This window comes from Microtus oregoni, unplaced genomic scaffold (genome assembly GCF_018167655.1).
Source record: "Microtus oregoni isolate MIOR12 unplaced genomic scaffold, Mior012 000018F_ref0000195, whole genome shotgun sequence".
Classification (NCBI taxonomy): domain Eukaryota; kingdom Metazoa; phylum Chordata; class Mammalia; order Rodentia; family Cricetidae; genus Microtus; species Microtus oregoni.
Window position 1 is genome coordinate 35,829,628 of NW_024543077.1, and position 24,526 is coordinate 35,854,153.

Sequence of the window (24,526 nt, forward strand, 5' to 3'; positions counted from 1 at the left end):
CTGAGGAAAGCAAAAGTGAATGTTTGTACATAGATGAGCCAAGTCTCTCAAAGCAGGGATGCAGAACTCAATGACGAAGGCTCACTGTGCTCAGGGATGCTGCCTGGTTATCTCAGGATTATTTTCCTCATGACGTTAGTGATTTTGAGTAGGTTACTCATCAACAGGATTGTCCCCCAAACTGATATTATTTAAAATGAATATTATTTAAATATGAATGCTTGTATTTTAAAGTTCATTTAGAATTGTTCTCTGACTTAATGTTTATAAAAATAACCTTCGAGCTGGGCTGTGGTGGCACACACCTTTAATCCCAGCACTTGGGAGGCAGAGGCAGGAGGATCTCTGTGAGTTTGAAGCCAGCCTGGTCTACAGGAGCTAGTTCCAGGACAGGCTCCAAAGCTACAGAGAAACCCTGTCTCAAAAAACAAAAACAAATAACAAGAAAAGAACCTTCTCACTTATGACTCCTTCCCTAGTCAGTGTTACATAACTTAAATGCTGGTTGATATGAGATATTCTTGCCTAAAATTGCCGTGTATGTATGTATGTTCCCTAAATGAAACAGACCACCGTGAGCCAAACGCTGTGGAACAAGCGTATCCTCCACTTGAGGTTTTATGGAGAGTTCTTTTCACTTTGGAGCAACAACTGAAGCTTGAGGCACTGCGTTAACCGCATGGCTTAGCTCTCGAGCAAAGACTTGCACGAGAAAACACAGCACTTTTCACTTTATAAAATTAGTTGTTGTCCGTTTGTTTTCAGTGCCAGGCATCAGACCCAGCCCTTCCCATACACTAGGCACACACTCCACCACTAAGATACCACCCCCCCACCAGCCCCTCCGTTTTAAAGGGAACAGAGCATCTGTCCTACCTCATCCATGTTTGCTTGTATTATCCTTTCGTTTCTGAACAAGTTTCTTCTTTTTAGCGCTTGCAAGGGAAAGAGCCCAAAAGCATTGCGAATTTACATCTACTGTGCAGAGTATTACACCAGCGTAAGGATGTTTAGTCATTCAGGAAGGGAGGGAGGGAGGGAGGGAGGGAGGGAAGGAAGGAAAGAAGACAGGAAGGAAGGGAGTGGAAGATTAAAAGCCCTGTTGACAATTTATTCTAGGTAACCAGCTGTGTAAAGAGTCTTCACCTGTCTGCATCCTCAGCCCACATCCATTTAGTAAGGACCAAATTTATATGCATCTTCCGGCTGGGAAACAAGCCAGGAAAGGTATGTTTCAGATAAGGTCTTTGCCCATTTTGGATTTTTCAGTCCACACCAGCAGAGCCCAGACAGCAAGAGTGGAAGGAAGCTCAGTGGTGATGAACTTCAACTTTTCTAAGGAAAGAAACTATTGTGAGCTGGACTTACGGTCCAATGATTAAAAAGCTTGTTTAGCTAGCGTGAACCCCCAAGTTTGACCTTCAGGGCATGCACACAGTCTCTTCCCTTCCACACAAGTGTATGTGCGCGCGCATGCGCGCCTGTGCATGTGTGCGTGCACGCGTGCAAGAGAGAGAGATAGAGATGTGCTTCTGCACACGCCATGGTCAGAGGACAGCTTGCAGGACTTGGTCCTCTCCGTCTTCCGTGTAAATTTCGGAGAGTTGTACCCAGATCATCAGGTTTGGTGGCAAGCGTCTTCACCCACTGAACCGTCTTGCCAGTCTAAACGCTCCCCCTCACGCTGACCCCATTTTCAAAAAAGGGTCTGTGGAAAAGCCATCAATTTAAGTAACCGTGTAATCTGCTATGCATAGCTTTGTACTATACAACATAGGGGGAATTTCAATCTTCTCAGAACTTCAAATCCTCTCTAAGTTAGTCACTTCTTAACCTTCCCAAACTTGGAATTGAAAGTGTCTAACTTTTTCTCCTGCTGTTTTTTTGTTTTGTTTTGTTTTTCCTGTCCATTGTGGACATACCCCTCTTTAATAAGAAACTGTTCTCAGGACCAAAAGATTTCACTGAGATCCAGGTGGGGGGGCTGCCTTGCAGTGAATCCACTCACGTCTCTGTGGGTGGTCACACTTGGGGTACTTTGCAAATTCTCCCTTATGCCTTCCTTCCTGTCATCCTCTGCTAGACAGAGGTGCGGGGGTGTGCAGGAACTCAGGAGGCAGAAGTAGGAAGATCTCTGTGAATGTGGCAGCAACTTGGTCTACATGAGGAGTTCCAGGACAGCCAGGGCTACAGAGAGACTTTGAAGAGAAAAAAAAAAAAAGATTACAAACACAATTTTAAACTAAACATAATAGAAGTTTTTTTTTTCATGGTTGCATGAGAAGTATTACCAATCTAGATAATTCCTTTTTTAAAAGCCCTTAGAACTTTTAAGTTATGCGGAAATTGAGTTCAAAAAGCTTCTTTTCAAAAACCAATTCTGTCTCTCGATTTTAGGAAAGGTTTTTAGCGGCTCTTCCTCCCGAGGAGAGCTGTGGTTGGATCAAGCATCGCACATGGTGCTGAGAAGGGTGCAGGGGACCCTGGGTAAGAGATTGCTGACGGGTAATCCTTTCCCTGAGCAAATCTCCCCCTAAAGACACGGTTTTTCCGTATAAAGTTGCTCATCTGTACCCCAGGTCCACAAACGGACTGGCAAATTTTATTGGCAGGAAAACTGATAAATAGTGGTAGCCAGGGGATGCAGTTTCTCTTTCTGCACATAGCTGTCTTCCCACATCCCTTGGCTGTTTTCATCTCAAAGCGTTAATCTATGTTTCCTGGGGGGAGATATATTTGTGGTGATGTATCAGTAAATTCTCGACTGCTCAAACAGTTGCCTTCACATTGTGTTTTAAAATATCAGCTTTCTAGATCAAGCGAAGGCTTGACTCTTTCTGAAGGAGTCACCTAACTCACCTAGCTCAGGAGGGTTTACGTTTGTGTGTGGGCTTCTTTTTAACCCGTGATCTATGTACATTCCAAATTGCTATGATTGATGTCTTTGGCGAGTTCCGTCTTGGGTCATCTCTTAAAACATTTGGAACGGGGCTGGAGAGATGGCTCAGCGGTTAAGAGCATTGCCTGCTCTTCCAAAGGTCCTGAGTTCAATTCCCAGCAACCACATGGTGGCTCACAACCATCTGTAATGAGGCCCGCAGGAAGAATACTGTATACATAATAAACAAATAAATATTAAAAAAAAAAAAAAAACATTTGGAAGTAGTAGGTTAGGAATCTGCATTGGAAAGAAACACCCTCCGCCCATTTCCAGGAACACAGGTCTGCCTAGCAGCAAAGAAGAAAAGCCGTGGTTTCAATAATAGTCTCTTCTTCCATCTTCAAGTGGAGTAAGCGTGTAGGTATTCATTTAAAGTAAGTGTTGTGTGTTCATCATTCTGTGTAGCTGATCACTAATGGAATTTGGGCAACATCAATTTCTCATAATTAGCAGCACACCATAAGGGCAATTACATTACTCAAATCAACGTGCCCACAAGAGTAGCAGAAAAACGAGGACGAGATTCTCCTAAGTCCTACCCATTCCCACATGCTATGTATGTTGCCCTAAGCCACAGCTAAAACGTACCTTGTAGGGTGGGAAATGAAAGGAAGAAGGCAAGAAGCCTGTCGATGGTCAGATGCTGTCCTGAGAATCTTAGGTACATAGTCTATCGATGGTCAGATGCTGTCCTGAGAATCTTAGGTACATAGTCTATCAATGGTCAGATGCTGTCTTTAGAATCTTAGGTATGGAGGAGCAGTGAAAGCTCACTGAGAAGGAACAGGACCTGTGAAGATAGGAATTGATGGTTTTCAACGTCAAAGGGGATAGGCTACATACCTCTGGTGGCTTTTGATGTGGGGGACAACACATTTAGCCCTCAGTGCAAGGGCTTTGCCAAGAGAGATTGAAACGCGTTTTGTTAATGGACCTTTGGTATAAAAAGCATTTAGAGAAATGGGCAATTTGAGTAAGATCAAATGAAAAAAAAAATGCCAGCAAAATCAGTGCCATTTCTAACTCATTTGCCAAAACTATAATTAAAGCATGTAAGAAGAAGCTTAAAAGCTGTAATTAAAGCATACGTTAAAGCAGTCAACATTTGAGAACTAGGAGGTACAGATGTTCCCTCCATCCTGGGAGCTTTTAAGAGAACCCTGGACGATTGATAGATTTTCTGTGCTTTAAACATGTAAAATTATCCATATATAGTCTCAATCTTGGGTCCTCTATGGTAGGAGACATTGAGGTAAAAGGCTTGTAGTCTTTGCTATGTATTCCTTTTGCGTTTGTTTTAGTTCTGGGGATGGAAGTCCGGGGCTGGCACACGCTAAGTGTATTCTCTAGCGTGGAGCCACCCCCTACTTCAAAGCCTTTGCCGCTTCATTTGTTCTCCCTTTAGGGGAGGTCAAAAGAAATACCTGGCTAGCGTTTTAAACCATTACACAGCTCCGTCATTATTAAATTTCCCTTTCAACATTAATAGGTTCCTCTTGTGTTGACCAGTGGCCTCACCCACTTCAGTTCCTCGCTGGCATTTGTGGGATATATATACATTGTGTGGCTGGCGCTGTATTAAGCGTGAGGAATGCAGACTGAAACAAAAAAGCCTCTATCCCGTAAAACACACTTTCTCGTGGACAAACGAAGGCAAAATACTCAGACCTAGTCGGTCACAACTTCTGACGAGCTCTCTGAAGGATGAGGGCAGACGGTGCAGGTACTACTGCTTTGGAGAAAGGCATTAATGGAACTCTTCCAAGAAAAGTAAAATAATAATAACAATAAGCAGAGATCTCAGATCATGTCAATTAGCCTAAAGAAAATAGAGCTACTTCCTAAGTTTTTCAGTCAGAAGTCCTGGGCCCTCTCTTCATTCTGTATGATTTTTATCCAGTCTCATGATTGATTCCAAGTGTCTTCTAGATGCACCAAAGAGACTCAATTTCTTTTCTTTTCTCCTCCTCCTCCTCCTCCTCCTCCTCCTCCTCCTCCTCCTCCTCCCCCCCCTCCCTCCCTCCCTCCCTCCCTCCCTCTCTCTCCCTTCCTTCCTTCCTTTCTTTTAAATGGCTCAATGACATCTTTGGGATTTAACCTATGTATTCAGTTACTGTTACAGTTTGAGGAGAAATGTCCCTCAAGACTCACGTGTCTGAATGTTAGGTCTTCCAAGTGTTCAACTGTTTGTAGGGTTTGTGGAACCTTTGGGATGCAAGGCATGGCCATCAATTCCAGAGCTCAGGTTTTTCAAGGTTCTTGCCTAGCTTTGATTCCTGTCCCAGCTCTACTTTATCCCCTCACACTTCTGCCCGATTCATGGCTGTCCCAACTGCCATACCTACCCTGCTGTTCCTGACACTCTGAGCCAAGAATCAGGACTCCCCTCTCTTAATAGCCGTCAGGTGTTGAGTCACTGAACTATAAAGCCAGCGGTTTTAATACTTGACCCCTTAGTGGGTTGTCACTTGCTGTCACTTATGTAGCGAATTATTAAGCACCTATCCCTTTCTTCTTCTTCTTCTTCTTCTTCTTCTTCTTCTTCTTCTCCTCCTCCTCCTCCTCCTTCTCCTCCTCCTCCTCCTTCTTTTTCTTCCCCTCCCCCTCCCCCTTTCTCTTCTTTCTCTCCCCATCAAGACTAGGCTAGACCTCATCCTGCAGTCGATGCCATCCTAACAGTTGATTTTGTTGCCTCAGCCTCCGGATGGTTTAGGTAAAATGCTGTACCCCTGGGCCCAGCTTGGTTTGGCATCTTGATACCCGGGTGGCTTTGTCTCTGCAAACCTGGTTACTTTGTGTTCCTCATTAATAACGTGTTTCAATCCCTGAGTGTCTGATGTTATATTCCTATCTTCTTGAGAGTTCACAATGTTCTTGTCTTAAAATTTAACGTTTCCTCTTTTTATTAGACTTGCCTCCATACAAACTGCAATTCTAGTTATTCAACTTGGTGCGCCTCTTCTTAGTTTCTGGTCCTTGTTAAATGGCTTGTAATGGTTATATTTGATGTTTCTCCTTTCTCAGAGTCTGAGGCATATCTGACACCAAAGATCAGGCTCTTGGGGGCCTTCCGACACTGGTAGGTTCAGGGAAAGTATGAGGACCCATCTGGGTAGAGATGCTTTTGACTTTAAGGAACAGAAGTCTAAATGTCTAAGACTCACTTAATTGGTGAAGAACCGCCTCACGTAGCTAGAATTCTCAAGGGAAGGCAGTCACAGGGTTGAATAATGAGTTTGATTGCTCAGTACTGACCTCAGTTTACCCCGGTCTTTTCTTCTATTTTCCCAAATTAGGGGTGTTGTTTGTCCTCTTGGATGAGTGGTTTCTAGTGTTCTTATGTATCTGATATTCTCATAAATCCACAATCAGAAAAGGGTAATTTCTTTTAGATGTGTCCTGTTCAAATGAAGTACCTTTCCCAGAGGTCCCTTTGGCTCACTGGACAGGCATATTTCCTGTGTCTCTTCCAGAATTCATTAGTGAATGAAATGGGCCAACACGTCTCATAAGCTCAGGTCATCAGTGGTCCCTGAACCTGAAGTCCTAAAACCATCTCTTAGCTTTTCCACTTCACCAGAAATGCAGAAGTGGCCATGGTATGTACCTCTGCCCAGAGTTTAACATCAATTAAAGGAGAGTCACCAAATGGTGCTTTCCTGCTTCACTGTCAGGTGCTCATATAAAGTACCATGGTGGGATTTCTTTTTCTGCACACAGCATCTCATTCAGCAACCCTTATGCAGTCCTTTGAATTGTGAGATGAAATGTTCCCTTTTTTTATGACACTTGTTTTCCCTCTGAAAGACTAACAAGCAGAACGTGGCTTGCTCAGACACGGGCCTTTTGCAGACATTTCCTGTACGTGAGTAAGCTCAGCCTGTCAGTTCAAGGAAAACAACTGGCTCTGTTTGCCGCAAATGATAAAATCCCCGCTTTCAGAGGAAAATTAGAGTATCGGAGAGCTCTCATCCACCCCTGGGAGCTCGGCAGCTTCCCAGGACTCAGAGACTCTCTGGCAAGCTGAGGAGATTGGTAGTGATGTTAACCAGACAGATATTTTAGATGCTGGGATGAAATATGTCAACATTAGAAAGATCTGCACCACCCAGAGAGCCAATATTTTCCCAGTGACTGATGCAGGTTACAGAATCATACTTGAGTAGAAAGACACAAATCCAAAGGGAGCAGAGTCGAAAGGCTCCCTAATTTCTTCCTGATTCCATGCTGTAATCAACCTTCAAGAAGCTTCCGGTATTGAACGTTATTGTAATAGGAAAGAAAGATATCCAAAGGTATGTGGCGAGCCTATTACAATTCTCCTGCCTCTTTAAGTTAAATGCTCATATGAGATCAGAAAGAGGCCATAGCAACGGCTTGAGACCAAATCAACAGATTGTATCCAACACTAGATATGAGAAGCCATGCATTCAATTAATAAGATGAATGATTTTCCTTATTACGAAAACTAAAGTTATTTTTCTATAAGGTCTTATGTATTATACTTGATTTCTCTTTGTGTCATAGGCTGACCTGATTTGAAAATCACCATGTCGTCCCATGCTGGGCTCAAATTTATGATAATCTTCTGCCTTAGCATTTCAAATCTGGGGTTACAAAAATGAGTCTCCATATATCTAGCTTATATATGTGTCTAAGGAATGAAACCACTATGTTATTGTAAATATTGATAAAAAATAATCCATTGACCCAAATGCACTTTGTAGTCTTTCATAGCCGGAGAGAATGGAAAGGCCCCCAAATCTATATGTTTGCAAACCACTTGATTTTGACTAATTAAAGAGAAACCATTTAGAGCTTGGCTTCTGCCTCCCACGTGATTACATGATTTTTGTTGTCCCAATAAAGTCAGGGTTCTGTGAACAAGGAAGATGCTGAGGCGCTTCTTCATGGTACAGCAGTCTCCTGTCAGGATTAAAGCAAAGGAGAACTTTCCCTTTGCTGCACGGCAGTGCTCACACTATGGTTGCTTTTGTGCAACGCTGACAAAGAAATCCTGCATCTTAGGGGACAAAGAAGACCTTACACTGCCATGCTCCTCGGCTACCAGACTCAAGGGGGCACCTACTTGTTAAGCAGCACATCAGGATGGACAGAGGTGGTAAGCAGGGACCTGTCATGCCCGTTAGGGTTAGCCTACCCTTATAGTCTGGCTCCTAAAGGCAACAATGGGTTTTGCGATGCACTGAGTGAGCTTTGGTTCTTTTCTAAAGACTATAAAATACTGACATCTCCTACTCCCATCCCTTACCCTGATCCTAGGTGCCAGCTGTACCTGAACTCACCTCCTCTCTTCACAGGCTGGCCATGGATTGTTGAATGACAGCTTGATTAATTAATTAATCAAGAAAATTAATTGAGTGAAGCAAAGGGAACAAACAGAATTAGATTAAAAGAAGATTGGTATGAAATCAGAGATTAAGGAAAATAGTCACGAGTTTCTGGAAGGACCCTGTTAGAATGGCTGGGGACGCTACCATGATCACCCATTGTTCATAATCAGGGACACCATAGGATTATAGTTTTAAAAGGGAATTTCACCTTTGGACACCCTGGAAGGTCCATGGGTGGAAATGTCTACTTGGTATTTGGAAAGGAAGCCTGGCCTTCCTAAGAGAGACTAGGCTCCGAAGAGAGATTTTGGAATATTTAATGTAAAGGACACAGTTGAAGTTGTGAGAGTTGCTGGTGTTTCTTTCCCCTGACTCACAGTAAGAAGTGAGAAGGCAATCAAGGTGAAGAAACAGGGATTGGAAGAGAGCGTTCTCAGAGCTGAGAGTGTTTGCGAAGATGTTAAAGGGGGTGCTTCTAAAAGGGAGGCGTTAAATGTAAAAACGCAGTAACATTTGACAAGAAGTCAATAAAGATTTTAAAAAGTAAACCATTTCAGGGCAGTTTTAGTTATAGAATATTACAAATATGGTACAGGAAGATGTTATATGCCACACTTTCCCTATTATTAATGTCTTACACTCATATGTCTGCTGCAGCAATAAACTAATTTTGACTTATTGTCTATCTCTATCTAAATATCTATCTATCTATCTATCATCTAACTAGAGACCTCAAGATGGTGATCCTACTGTGTTGGGCTGGCCTTTAATTCCTTGGCTTAAACAGTTCTTAAATTTTTGCTACTCTAGGTACACACCACAGTACCTGGCTTGGACTGATATGCTTGCTTTTTTTTTTCTCTTGAGACAGGGTCTCACTTTGTACTGCTAGGTAGTCAAGAACTTGCTATGTAGACCAAGTTGGACTTGAACTCATAGAGATCTGTTTGCGTATCAGGAGAATAATTTCGGTGTGAGCATGAGCCCAACCCTACCCCCCCCCCCCCACCCCGTGTGTGCACGCCTGCGTGCACGGGCGCACTAATGTTAAGCAGCTGGGGATCAAACTCATATCATCACAGCGGCTCCACACGTGGTGCTCCGCCACACAGTCTACCCTCAACCCAGAAGACCGTTCAAATCTACAACCGGCTTTATCTCTGCGGCTGACTTGGGCAGCCAAGCTGAGCGCATCCGTCGGGTTTCTCTCCCAGAGAAATAGTTGCTCTTTCTCCCCGCCTGCCCCACCCCCTGAGAGGAAGTTTCCAAGTGCGGCCCACATCTCGTGACCAGCAAGTTCTGTCTAGCCTCTTCTTTGAAAGTTCACATCCATCATTTTAAACTGCACGGGAGTCTTTGTCTCTCCCCCACCTTTGCCAGGGCGCTCAATCCTTTGTTTTCTATCGGTATAGACTAATGGGTGTTCGTTTTTAACTTGGGTTATAACATAAAACAAAATTTTCCTTTATTGCTTTAAGTCCTTTTAGGTTTCATTCCTGGGAGCTCTTTCGATTGGCTCCCGTGGCTCTCCTTTGCTGTCAATCAGTTTGTGAAGCTCCTCCGTCTGCATTGTGCACGCTGGCAGGGTCACGAAGTGTCCCCACAGTGGAACCCTGGGACCCTTAACTAACAAGGAAAAGTATAATATTGTCTTCAACAGTAGTTACGCCGTGAAAAGATGGAGACCATTCGAATAAACGGTGAGGATGTCACTTAAAATTTCCATCTGATGGAGTTGAGGGAGGCAAATTGTCAGTGTTCTTACTGTGTTTATATTTGGCACACACAATCCCCCGCCCCCAACAGCAAGTAACGCGGTAGTGTTGATTATGATACGAGTGTGCCAGGATTTCTGATGGGCTCAAAACTCCGCCGTGAATGCCAACTTCGCAGGATTACAGAGAAAATGATTTGATTTTAGGCCTCATTTAAATTCCTGCAAGGACTTGATCTTAGGAAGTGCTATATAAAAAAAAAAAATGTTTTCCGGCGAGCAGGCACTTTTTCTCACAGTGAATGTCCTTTAGCGTCAAAGCGAGTTTGGGATATTTGGGAGACCAAACCTGTGTTCATTTTGTTGTTCTAGCGTTTCCTCCGTCGCGTTAATTGGCACAGTTTTCAGCTTTTACTGGGATTGAAAGAAATTTGAGTGGGTGGGGTGCGTTGTTGAATAGGGACATAGACGCGGGTGAGGAGAGGCCATGCATTCATTACCCAGCCTGTACATATGTCTTTAGCCATATTTCCTGGACTTTGGTCCAGAGAAGCCATGTGCGGTAGCAGAATTGAGTAGAACTGTCTTCGTGCTCAGCAGTGAACAGGATACTGAGGTGCTAGACCCTGCTACCAAGGGGTTGGTGAGCAAGGACATATCCGGGTTCACGGAGAGTGCAGACAAATGAAACCATCTCTGTGAGCCGTGTGTTGTGGAGGGGAGTCTAATTGCTGTGTGTAGGAGGATACCTAAACCAGAATTGCTCTGGGTAGGGCTAAAGGAGTTAGGAAGCTAGAACTATTCAACCGAGCCCCGAAGGACCAGGGAGAGGGGGAGGGGAGGAGGTGCTTGAAGGGACAGAGATTGTTAGAAACAGCAAGTCCCTTGGTGCGGCTGGGTCAGAGTTTGAGAGACGCCGTCCTCACCCTGCAAACCCCAAGTAGAACTGGGACAGTGTGAAGAAGCTAGTCCCATTTTCACATGTTCATATGTTTGACATGTCACCCCAGCATGCGATTGACATGAAAAAGTATTGAGATTTTTTTTCCGACTTCGTACTAAATTTTAGAAATCCAAGTATGTTTCATGTCGTGTAGCACTAATAATAAAAACCCAGGGACAAATATTGGGGTTCGAGCTGAGGATCAGAAAAGCAAAACAGACAAGCCACTAGAGAAGTCTTACTTCTACCAAGGCTGGGTGACTGCAGACTGAGCCCTGAGCCTCTGTCTCCTCCTGTCTTATATTCCCCTGTAGTGCTGGGATTAAAGGCTGTGATTCTCTAGTACCGGGATTCAAGGTGTGAGCCACCGCTACCTGGATCTGTTTCTGCTTTGACTTGTGTAGCCCAGGGTGGCCTTGAACTCACAGAGATCCACCTGCCTCTGTCTCTCAAATCCTGGGATTAGAGGTATGTGACACACCTGGCCTCTAGTGGCTTAGTTTTACCTTCTGATCTTCAGGCAAGCGTTATTTATTAAAACACAAATAAAATATCACTATAACGTCACTTAAAGTGCTTGGTGGACAGACACAGTTGACTCATGGCTACCCTATTGGGCTCTCCGGGTCTGAGGGAAGTAGTGAGAGATTAATCTGCAGAGTCACTTCAAATGTTTGTCAGCTCAGTCGGTCACCTCAAGGACTGTGGAGGTCCTGGAAGTTTTACGTGGGAGAGTAGTGGATCGAGTTATAGACTTCCGCTGCGCAGGATAGATCGGAGACAGGCTTCATCAGGACCCAGCCTGTTCTAGATAATACTTAACTTCTAGTAGTGTGGTGATGTGGGTATAACAAGAGGCAAGACTTCAAGTCCTGAGGGCCAGTTGGCGCAACAGCGGCACGGACCTGGGATTCCAACTACTTTCAAGGCTGAGGAGACAGGAAGATGACTGGAGCCCAGGAGATCCAGGCCAAGGTGGGGCTGGTGGGGGGGGGGGGGGAGGATAGTAAGAGGATCTGAAGGTATGGATGAGTACAGACCAGAGCAGATTACATGGCTTCCGTTTCCCCTCCTCCACCCTTCAGGAAGTACAATAGAACTAGAGCTAGCCTTGGTGTACTCAATCTGTGGGGTGTATACCTTTGAGTTGCTAATGAAACAACCCATTGTGATGCTCCAATCTAAAACACAGAGGTGGGCGTCACTGGCTCATAATTGTGGGACTTGGTGTCCTCTGGATGTGGTTTGTGCTTGAAACCCGGAAAGTCAGAAGCTTGCCACTCAGTGTGGTGATGTTGAGGGGGCTTTAGACTTTTAAGAGGTGGGGCCTCGTGGGAGGTCATTTGGTCTTTAGAATGCCTCTCAGAAGTGGTTCAAGTGATTCCCACAGGAGGCTGATTAATGGCTTCTGAGGGTGTTGTCATACAAGAGCAAGCCTGGCTTCAGGCCCTTCCTCATTTGAGCTTCCCGCCTCACCACGCGTGTGCCTTTGCATCCGCCACGCCCTCTGCCACCTCGTGGCTCGCTGTGTGGGCTCTGAGAACAATTCGGTTGGGTCACCTGATCTTGAACTTTCAACCCCTCTAAAACTGAGCTAAGCCAGCCTCCTTTCTTCCCAAGGCACCTGACCTCTGTCATTTTCTAATAGTTACACAAAGTAGGCTAAACATGGGGACATAAAATTATTTGGGATGAGTGTATTGTTTGGTTTGTTTTGGGGAGATTGAATCCAACCCTTAAGTATGCTAGGTAAGCACTCTGCTACTCAGTTACACGCCCAGCTCCTCCAATCTGAGGTTTTACAGTTTCCGAGAAACCAATTTAAAATGCAGGATTTGGTTCTCACTCCTCAATGACCTGGGGAAGGTAGGACTCTGGACTTGGAATAAGAGCCCTTAGAGCCGTCGCTGCAAGCGGTCCTTCAAACGCTCCTTTCCAAACACCCGTAGAGGAAGCAAATCGAAGGACCCAGAAGAGAGGGCCAACGTGCAGAGGGCTGAGAATAAGAGCCTGTGAATAAACCAGGAAATGAACCACTGGGGAGATTAAGGGAAACCAGAAGGATGCTGTCTGCTACCAACGTAGCAGAGTATGGCAGATTCTTCCTAAGGGGAAGTGAGTTCCGCAGTGGAGGGAAGGGGCTGGTGTAGTCTATAGGGGGCAATCAGTAAGGGAGCCAGCCCCCTAGCTTTGGCTACCAGTTTCAGGTGTCCATTCTGGGCGTGTCTTCTCAGCCTGTTAAACTCATCAAAATCAGAGGAAAGGAGACATTAACTGCCTCACCGTCCCAGAGGCATGAAGTCGAATATCATTTGAAAGGTGACCAAATGGTTCCGTGGCTAGGGTCTGCAGTGACAAAATCTGGGAGATGAACTAGGAGAAAAGCCTCCCTTCGAAGGGGGACTTGAGGAAGAGCGTCCGTCAAGTAGGTACAGAGGACAATCTTTTTAGGTAACCGTGGCTGTGAGGAGGGGCGAGAGAAGGCCAAGGGCATGGGCGGTGCTCATGGGAAATGCCTTTGAGAGATGCGGCCCTCCTGATTTCATTTTGAGTCAAGACTGGGAAACAATTGAGGCTGCCAGTTATGGTATTAATGACAATCCACTTATGCATCCTAACCAGTCAAGTGATGTTCCGCCAGACTGTCTCTTTTTTTTAGCGATTTCTCAGGATGGATAAATCATTGTTCAATGTAGTCACATTTTTACCAACAGTACGAGTGAAGTACCAAAGCTACAGGAGGGTTGGGACAGGATGATAAACGAAACGAGACTAGAGTTTTGAAATGAAATTTCTCAGTCACTTTCTCATCTTCCTCTACCGAACAGTCATCTATAATTGGCGGAACGTACCTATCCCACCCCAAACTGGCCACATTATCTAGCCATGGCTAGCTCAAAAATCAGCTGTGTCATTCTGATAGAAGAGAGGCAGTCAGCACTTTGTTGCTGTGGTAATATTGTCTTAGCTTTCGGTTTCTCTCCACCCCTTGTTACTAACCCGTTACCTGGTTGCTGTAGAAACTCAGATTATCAGCCACTACACTTGCTACTTAGCGTTCTCAAGTGTGATCTTAGATATTGCACCAAGGCAGCCAGTAAGAGATGCACTTTGCTCAATACAAAAGTCCAAGTGAAATGAGATAGAAATAGGACCATGAGAACCCTGCTTCTAAACACATATGAAAGTTGAATAAGGTTGAATGGAAACTGGTTACTTTAAAAGTTACTGAGAGGAGGGTAGATCCGTTGTGAATCGGAGCCAATTAATTTTAGAATAGCTCATAACCTACAAAATAACTTTGTAGGGGTTAAGGGCTAGCAAAGGTAGAAGGTGTGTTTAACATTCACTGGGCCCTGATGTCCATGCCTGGCACTAGAACAAAAAACAGAATCTCCACAGAGCCCTATATGGTACACCTGTTAGTATAGTACTTGCAGGCTGAGGCAGGAGGATTAGTGTGGAGAAATTACTGGGCTACACACATCATGAGTTCAAGGCCAACTAGGGGTATATAGTAAGATCTTATCACAAAAACAACCAAATAATAAACCAACCAACCAACAAAAACTCTATATAATAATTTATGTGGTATAATAAATTTCAGTTCCTCGAATAGTATATGCGCTAGGTAGTATATTTGTTTATTTTATATTTATTGCAACTCTTTAGTCTACTTTCTTTCATCATATTTTTATCATCCCGAGTAGACACACTGTACTCACTAAATATTAACTAGCCATTCCCTCAGGATTTCCCTTCCTTGCTACCCAAGTCCCTCACTTCTATTTCCCATCTTTATGAACTGCTCATTCTGAGTATCTTGCAGAAGAAAAATCATGCAATAGTATGTGGGGTTTTTTGTTTGTTTGTTCTTGTTTGTTTGGTTTGGTTTGGTTTGGTTTTTTTGAGACAGGGTTTCTCTGTGTAGCTTTGGTGCCTGTCCTGGAACTAGCTCTTGTAGACCAGGCTGGCCTCGAACTCACAGAGATCCACCTGCCTCTGCTTCCCGAGTGCTGGGATTAAAGGCATGCGCCACCATTGCCCAGTGCAGTAGAATGTTTTTGACTTCTGTATTTCACTTAGCACAGTGTTTTTAGGTTTCCATCATTTTAAAGCCAGCATTTCTATTTGAATCTTGTATGTTAAAGTTAGGGTATTTGTCATATTGACGCTCCCAATAGAAATTAAATAAACCAAACCTCCTGATGTATGTATGGCCCTTCTAATAGATAATAAAGATGAAGGTGGATGGTCAAATTAAGGCCACAGGTACAGAGTAAAGTTCATCTTGAAATTGGACTCTACCTCTCCACCACTCTAATACTTCTAATACTGTTATAGCATGTTTCCATAAATGTGCTGTCTTAAAACCTCAAAGTAAATTCATTCTCTCACTGCCTCTGTAGGTCAGAGGCTTGACTTGGGCATCCTTGAACAAAAGCCCAGATCCAGCAAGGCTACCTTTTTCCTAGAGGCTCTCAGTGGGAGGCTCCAACTCTGTCATCATTGCTAGGCTCCCGTTTGGGTAGAGTTTCCACATCACCGGCCATTATTTTTCTGTCTCATTTTAAAATTACCTTCGGGAGCAGGGCAGGCGAGTGCTGGTGTCAGCAATGTATAGAAGCTGGTTTTCTTTCCAACATGTGGGCTCTGGGATTGAACTCGGGGAGTCAGGCTTGGCAGCAAGCACCTTTGCCCACAGAGCCGTCTCACCTTCCCAGACGCTCTCTTTCTCCCTCTTTTTTTTTTTTAAAAAAAAAGGGACTTGTGTAATTAAATTAGGCCCTTAATTTCATAATCAGCTTTTATTCCTTTTTGATTTAACATGTACGCAGGTCCATAGTTTACAACAAGGGCATCCCTGGAAGGGACCTGACCTCTTCTGCCTACCACACTTATCTTCCTTGCTTCCCTCTTGCCTGGGCTGATGCCACATGCCTGCTTTCAATTTTTCGGTGGCTCCTAAGGTGCTCGCTCCCCCATTCAGCACCTGACATGGCACACAGAGGCCTTGCTTACCAGGTCTGTCTATCTAATCTCTCCTAATCCCCCATGTCAAAAAAATTTAAATAAAACTGAGCGAGAGAGAGAGAGAGAGAGAGAGAGAATGTATGTGAGAGAGAAAGAGAGAGAATGTGTGTGTATGTGTGTGAGAGAAAGTGTGTGTGTGTGTGTGAGAGAGAGAGAGAGCGAGCGAGCAAGCAAGCAAGCAAGCAAGAGAGCGTTGTTTCAGTTCCCCAGTCTGAAAGCCATGCTTTCCTTCACCCTCAGGTCTGTGTGGATCATCACCTGCCATGGCCCACGCTTTTGCTCGGTTCTCCTCTACTCCCCCTTAAGTCACCTATCAGATGTTCCTGATTTCAGAAAGCCAGAGTATAACCCATTTTTACTTCTGCTGCCATAGCAACCACACCTATATCTAGCCTGGCATCCACCGCTCTAAGCCATCATTACCTCTTTAATTACCTCCTCCACCAGACCATAAGCTATTCAAGGGCTGGAGTCTCAGTTGTCCACCCGTGTCCCAGCTCCTTAGCACAGCGACTTGCACGCAATAGAAGCTCAAAGGCGTGCTTGATGGTTTATCTATCCCGCAACACTGGTCTGTTTTCCGACGTGGACTAATGACGTACACTTTAATTCTGCTTGGGTATGTTTTAGTGAATCCCACCAAGGCCTGATTGAGTCGCACGTTAGTTGTTCATATTTATATTGGTTCTTATTTACATATGTACACTGATCCACCTAATTTTTAATATAACTTTACTGATATACATACTTGAATGGCAAGATCAAATTGTCACCAGGGAGGAGAGCTTTGAAACGGATGTAAAACTGGATTGGCTAATCAACATTCTGATTTAACTGGATTTAACTGGATTGGCTAATCAACATTGTGATTTGAAAGGTTGAAGTGCACGTCACCCTCAGAGTTGGTTTAAGAGAAGATAAAGCAAAAAGAGAGAACAGAAGTTCACAGTGCAAGCATCTCAACATGTTTTTATTTTTAATCTTTGTTTCATTTAAACATTACACTTAAAGTTTCCACTGGCATACAGCTTTTATAGACTGTCAAGGGCCAGTTTATGGGTCCCTTTCCTTTTGCGTTTTAATTTCTACCGTTTCAGAGAAGCTATCCAGATAGCTTCACAGAAATCAGGTTTGGCACAGTCATGCGTGTGGGGGTGGTGCGTGTGTAGGGTGGTGCATGTGTGTGGGGTGTGGGGTGGATGCGTGTGTGCGGGGTGTGGGGATGGCACATGTGTGTGGGGTGTGGGGTGTGGGGTGGATGCGTGTGTGCAGGGTGTGGGGATGGCACATGTGTGTGGGGTGTGGGGTGGATGCGTGTGTGCAGGGTGTGGGGATGGCACATGTGTGCAGGGTGTGGGAGTGGTGCATGTGTGTGGGGTGTGGGGTGGATGCGTGTGTGCAGGGTGTGTGGTGTGGGGTGGTGCATGTGTGTGGGGTGTGGGGATGGCACATGTGTGTGGGGTGTGGGGTGGATGCGTGTATGCAGGGTGTGGGGATGGCACATGTGTGCAGGGTGTGTGTGTGGGGTGTGGGGTGGATGCGTGTGTGCAGGGTGTGGGGTGTGGGGTGGTGCATGTGTGTGGGGTGTGGGGATGGCACATGTGTGCAGGGTGTGGGGTGTGGGGTGGTGCATGTGTGTGGGGTGTGGGGATGGCACATGTGTGCAGGGTGTGGGGTGTGGGGTGGTGCATGTGTGTGGGGTGTGGGGATGGCACATGTGTGCAGGGTGTGGGGTGTGGGGTGGTGCATGTGTGTGGGGTGTGGGGATGGCACATGTGTGTGGGGTGTGGGGTGGATGCGTGTATGCAGGGTGTGGGGATGGCACATGTGTGCAGGGTGTGTGTGGGGGGTGTGGGGTGGATGCGTGTATGCAGGGTGTGGGGATGGCACATGTGTGCAGGGTGTGGGGATGGCACATGTGTGCAGGGTGTGGGGTGTGGGGATGGCACATGTGTGCAGGGTGTGGGGTGTGGGGATGGCACATGTGTGCAGGGTGTGGGAGTGGTGCATGTGTGTGGCGCGTGTGGGTTGCACATGTGTGTGGGGTGTGAGGTGGGCGCATGTACATGTAAGTTAAGATGGCCAGCCAGGACATCCCATGGGTCCATGTGTCTTTGCTTCCCCCGCACTGGGTTACAGGTATGCACTCCACATGTGGACTTTTTCACTGGGTTCTGAGAACCAAGCTCAAGTCTTCATGTCTATGTGGCGACCACCGTAAGGTCCAGGCAGTCTCCCAGCCTCTGGTGCAGCCTTGATATAAGAAGCAGGAGTAGGGGAACCGTGTCAGGGACCAGATAGCTAGGACAGGGATCCTGGCTCTGCCATCAAGGCATTTTAATCAAATGAAGAGACATCCACTTTATGGGGTTATAGCAGGAAGAATGAATTATATTTAAACCATTGAATTACCTGACACACTTTAAATCATGTGAATTCGTGTATTTAGGGTGGGAAGCAAACTACAAAATCTAACTGCTTAAAGAAACAATGTCCTTATCCTCATAATTGGAATGAAACTGAAGTATGAGGTCATCTGACGCCATATGTGAGCTCATCCACAAGAAAGCAAGCAAGCCAGGCCCAGCGAGTCCTAGACCAGTGGGCATTGCCAGACACGCTCCCTGCAAGCATGAGAAATTACCCGACGCTTCTCCCAATGTGTGCACTGTGAAGAGGTGGTGATTTATGCGATCGCCTGATGAGCAGAAAAGCAGCTTATCTTATTATAAATAAAGCATTCTGCTTTACTTAAAATGAAATACAGGAGAAATTCAGAAATCCCTGAAAGTAGCTTTATGTGCTTCGTGGGTATGAATGTACTTCCTGAATGCAGGTATGGGCACCATGTGTGTGCCTGGTTCCCAGCATGCCTGTGTGTGTGCCGTGTGTGTGACTGACTCCCGTGGAGGTCAGAAGAGGGCATTTGGCTCCCCAGGAACTAGACTTACAGATATTTGTTAGCTGCTGCATGGATGCTGAGAACTGAGCCAGGTAAAGAGCAAACCTGCCCTTAACTTCTGAACCATCAATCTCCTCAGCCAATAATTGCTACTCTGGTTTCGACACTTCATTTATTGCCTTCCTTAAAATGTACCGTTTGTCTGCATTCTTGCTGTCAAAAGTTTCAACACACAAAGCTACACAATGTCTGCTGAGTGTGTCTTGGCTTAAGCGCTAGACTTGCTTGTTTTTGTAGATGTGAGTTGTGAAATTGGTCTCATTATTTTGGAAGCTTTGGGCCAGATCTGAAACTGATTCTCATGTGATGACATTTAAAAAACGAATCCTTAATATGTGTTGATTCATTTCAACTAATTGAATGCACTTTTAAGATAGTTAATGGGAACTCATGGGTAATTGTTTCATGCTGGTGATTCCCCTTCAATTGGAGGATAATCATTGTAAATACATTTCAGATTTGCAATACTGATATGATCATTTTTGCTGTTTTGTTTTGTTTTTGTTTTCCCTGATTCCTTTGGACTAGGAGCTTACTTTCCAAAGGCCAAGGCAGCTGTGCGGCCGGGATTTTAAAGGATCTAAAGTGGCTTCCTGTCGGTTGCTGGGTTCGATGTTTGCTGTAGGGGGCTACCGAGCCTGTTTGTCTTAATGTTCTTGCGTGGGGAACGTTGACGGAGAGCAAGAGGGGTAAGTGGGCTGTGAGTTTATCTTTGTTCTGCAGCCCGCTACCCTTAGCTAATACCCCTAGATAATCGTGTGTGCTCGTTTGGAACCTCTTTTTCATAAAAAGGCCTGGGCAAAATATACTCTATGAGCAGCACAAATAAATAACAGGATAGTAACTTCTGTCATAGTCAGAGTCCATGGGGTCTCAAGGCCCAGCACTGAAAGGCTAAAGATGGAATTCCAGGGATGCGTGAGTATGCATAGTGGGTTTGGGACAGGAAGCCTTCCTGATGTCCCACAAGTGAATGTCCTTGCTTTGCTTCGTTCTTCTGAGTGAACTTCCCTCTTTCTTGTGACCTACGTCTTATTTATATTTTTGAAGAACATGCTGGAGTGAATCCAAGGTGGCTCCACCGTTTCTCTGCTGTGGGTGCCCCTGTAGGAGCAACATGCAGAGGAAACCTCTTATCTCCGTGCCGCCATTACTAGAGACAAGTGTGCAGCCATTTTAACCAAGCTATGGACAGCTTGGCATGTCATAAGGAAGTCAGTTTTTCAGTTGTTCCGGGTGGGGAGAGCTGAAATACTTATGTTGTTTCATATCTCCAATCTATTTCTGTCTCTGCAGATTTCTGAGATCCGGTTTCTTACATAATTTCACTTGTCGAGCAAGCCAATCACATCTGTCCCTGGTTGAGGCTATGTTGGCCTAGCTTCCTGTGCTGTCTCCCAGAGTCAGGCTCCTCATACATGCAGTCTTGCTCTTGAGAAACAGGAAGGCCCTGAGAGCTGGGATTTCACTCCCAAGAATAAGATACAGGAATGCTGGGAAACAGAGACAGGGGAATCTCTGTGAGTTTGAGGCCAACCTGATCTACAGAGGGAGTTCCAGGATAGGCTCCAAAACCCACAGAGAAACCCTGTCTTGGAAAAACCAAAAAGAAAAAGAAAAAAAAAATAAACCAGAAATGATAGATAATTGCTAACTTTGGCCCAAACCTTTATTTATTCCTGACGTCCTCTTCCCCCAGCTTCAAAAGACCTCCGCTCTGGTACCTATGTCTCACTTTTCATTTCATCTTCTGTTCTCTTAAATAATCACATCTCTGGGCATAACTTGTCTGGTCCAGACATTTGGCCATGCGATAGTCTGTGTTTAGACTGAAGAGAATTTAAGAAGACTTTAAAAAACAATACTGATTACTAATTTGATTCATGAAAAGAAAAACTGAGTTTGAAAGGTCTATTTCTTCGGCTCTGTCCCACTCTTTGCGGACTTCCCTACCATCCTAACAGTTTTGGGTGGCAATGCATTCTCTGAAATCAGAGGGGAAGCTGGGTTTCTGACGTGGACTTGCTTCCCTGACCATTCAGGTTCAAGCTGGGGCATGTGACTCACACTTCCACTACTGTGCCTAGTTCTTTTCTAATTTGGGGAAGAACTCAGAGGGCCAAGGGATTTACTGTACTGTCCCGTCGCGGTAGGATGGCTACCTTTAAAATTGAAGCGCGCGTAGGTGAAATAACACGTGTCTGAAGCAGTGTGGGCAAGACCATTAGCCCTTTCGTTGCCACACGGGGGAGTTCTGGGAAATCTTGAAAGGACTGAGAGAGGTGTGGGGAGCATGGAGGAAGGCCACTCACAGCCCGACTGATTTGCATGGGCCGTACTTCACTGTTTAATCAAGTATTTGGCAAACCAGGTGAACGGTTGTTTAGTAAACACATAGCCCCGTGATACAAGTGCTCTATCTTATTTGAAAGATAGATATTTTTGAGACCCTGACAATGTTTTTTTTTTTTTTTTGGTTTTTTCGAGACAGGGTTTCTCTGTGGCTGACAATGTGTTAATCAAATAATTAGAAGCCTTAAAATGCCAGGGCAATTTGGATGCTTTTACGTAACTCGTGGCTCTATTCCTGGATGTGAACGTCCATCCACCGTCTTCTTCCATTAGCGGCAAGGTCTGGCTTGGCTTCTCAGAACTCTTCCCTTGGATAGCAGGGCTTAGGTCACGGGTTGGCTTCCCCAGAAGGGGGAAAGAGGGCTCTGAGGAGTGCAATGTGTACTCAGACAAGGTTATCTGGCACCTGGAAGACGTTCCGTGTAGAGGCCGAGAACAGAAGGCAGAACAGCCTCTTTTATGGGGTTCAAGCGGCCAAATAGGTCATGTAGCCACACTGTATAGTTTATCTATGCCCCTGCTTCCCTGTGTTGTCTTAGACAAGTTACTATTGCCTTCATTTCCTGGCTGATCATTCTTCGCTGTTAGGAATATTAAATTAATACACACACAAAGCACGATGGAGGTACCTGATATCCATAAAGCTGGTAATTACTGCTGCTCGGGGTTACGCACACGCCGTCGGACACCCAGAATTCACTTTCACTAGTAAAGTACGCTCAGTTTGAATACAGAAACGCGGGCATTCGGGCAGAATACAAATAAGCCTAGACATGAATTAGGAGCCAGGAAGCGGAGCAATGAATAATGAAGCCAAGGGTTTGCCGAGCCTCCTTTTAAGAAAATTGTGGGTTGTTTTCTTAGTTGCTTAAGAGGGGAGGAGGCCACTGAGGATGGCGGTGTGACCAAAGGGAAAGCAAGCTCCAGCAGGATGTAGGCATGAGTCCACCGGAATCGCTGGGAAGATCAGGGAGTTCTGTCTTTGGTTAAGGTGATGGGGAGTCCCTGGATGGGTACCCAGAATTACGTGACATACTTTTAGACTCAACTTCTCCTTTCTGTTCCGGAAGACCCACTGTAAGTGCGGCTTTAAATGGGGGTGCGGTGGGGGGAGTTATGCAAAACACTTTGCACATAGCACTAAAGTTCAGATTTGCCCTGAGACTGGAACGGTGGCTGGGGCAGAAGGGGAGGAGTTAATTTAATATATATAGATATCTAACCCGCGAACAGATCAACATCCTAACTGACCACTCGGAAACCCGGGCGCTGAGGCGTTCGCTCTCCGGGCTTCCAGGTCTCACCGTTCAGCCCAAGGCCTCAGCAACCGACGTGCGAGGAGACCAAGGGCGCTCCACGCATGCGTTAGAAGCCGCCCCAACTCCCCCCCCCCCCCCCCCCCCCCGCCCCACCGCGTCTTTTCTCGGAACAAAACTAGCGCGGGGCTTTCTGAGCTCCGCAATCTGCGTAGATCGAATTTCTTCAGCTCCGCCTGTCGGTGGAGCTCCCGCGGGTGCCGCGGCTTCCCCCTACGCCAGGAGCGTCCGCGAAGAGAATGGCTGGGCGCTGCGGGTGCGCCGCCGGCGTAGCGCTCAGGCGGCCCGGGTGCGGCTGCGCAGGGCGCCCGAGCGGGCCGGGTGCGCCGTCGGCGTAGAGCCGCGGCCCGCGCGCTGGGCTCCGCGACGCAGCTAGCGCAGGCGGCTTTGGTGAATACACGACTGGGTGCAGCCGGGGTTTGGTACCGAGCGGAGAGGAGATGCACACGGCACTCGAGTGTGAGGTAACTATAAAACCCCGATTTGTTTACATTCCCTCCCCCAGAACCGGCCCCGTGCGCGGCCGAGCCTGCGAGTCCCGGGACGGCACGGGAGGCCGGGAGGCCGCGGCTGGGGCCGCCACCGGGGGCCTCCGGGCCGGGGCGCGGGTGTCCGCAGCTGCTGCTGGCGGTGGCGGCGAGCCGGCGAGCGGCTCGCGGGGGCCGGCGCGTGGGGCCGCGAGGCGGCGGTGGGGACCCGCGGCCCTCGGCCCGCTGAGGGGCTCCGGCCATTGCGGGGGCTGCGTGGGCTCCCCGCGGCCTCCGTGCGGGGACCCCGAGACCCGAGGCAGGTCCCAGGGGCTCGGCCGCAGGGGGGGGGTAACGGACGACATCCGCCGAGCTCCGGGCCAACCGCAAAGGCTCGGCGTGGCGCGCGGGAGCGGTGGCGCCGGCTCCCGAGTCCCCGGTCCGGGGCGTGGGGAGAGCGTAGCGCGGCCGCGGGCTTTGTTCCCGGGCCCCGGGATGCAGGGCGGTGTGGGCGCGGTAGGGAGCGGAGGGAAGCGGCCGATCGGCCCGCCCGCCGCGGGGTCCGCGCCTCGCTGCTCCCTCGGGAGTGGGGGCTCTTCGGAAGTCCCCAGGCAGGCGAGGCCGCGGGTGGCGTGATGTGGAAAGGGCTTCCTGTGGCTCCCGAGAAGCCGCGTTCACGTGGGAGCCTGTCCACATGGGCCGAGTTGCAGGAGCTGGGCACGTGGAAGCCATCTCGCCGCAGGACGCCCCGCCACCGGTTGGGAAGGGTCCTCCCCCCCCCCCCAACCCCACGAGTGTCTGCTCCAACAGTGACACAAAGCACGAGTTCAGAGACAACGGCCTTCTAGAAACTTTCATTTATGTCCGCATTGTTAAGTGCGGTCACTGGCGGTTGACAGGTTTCTTTCATGTTTTCTTTTGGATGTATCTAGTGATACAAGACCTTGAGGCTGAGGAGTGTAACAGTACGGTCCGGAAGCCGTAACAAAGCAAGACTACCGTGTCCAGTGTCAGATTAGGATCCCCTGTTCCCCACGTACCCCGTGAGTCATGTCTTCGGGACATTGGGAGTCCGTCCCACACACCCCACTTCCGGTGTGCGTGGAATGTTACACTGGGAAGAAAGACACATCGGTGTTGAGTGCTACGAAGAAAACTGAATGTTTCTTAACATTTGTGTGTTTTCCAGACTAAAGGGTTTAGACGGTGACTGTAGATAGGTAAGGATACAATGAGTTGTTAGTTACATTGAAACAGTTACGGGGAAACTACGTGTTTGTGTTTGTGGCCATACTTTAATAAAACCTCAAATAAATCTGGCCTGCCTACTGACTTAACTTCAAGCTAGCAAGAATTTGTTTTAAGCTCTTTGTATCCCTGTCATCTTGGCCTGTATTCAAAAACTGCTTCCCCACCTGAAAGTAAGTTTCAGTGCCTTTAATC

The 24,526-nt window shown here is 46.7% G+C and overlaps 1 protein-coding gene across 2 annotated transcripts in view; it reads left to right on the top strand.

Moving 5' to 3' along the window:
- Positions 1-24,526, top strand: part of Slc39a10 (solute carrier family 39 member 10) — a 100,104-nt gene that overhangs the window by 37,053 nt on the left and 38,525 nt on the right. Inside the window, exon 1 of one of the 2 annotated variants that reach the window (XM_041668242.1) lies at positions 22,754-23,080. The exons of the other annotated variant lie outside the window; for it this stretch is intronic. The gene's annotated coding sequence lies outside the window, so the exon portion shown is untranslated. Of the gene's footprint in view, positions 1-22,753; positions 23,081-24,526 lie in introns of those variants that run through there. 2 annotated transcript variants of the gene reach the window in all.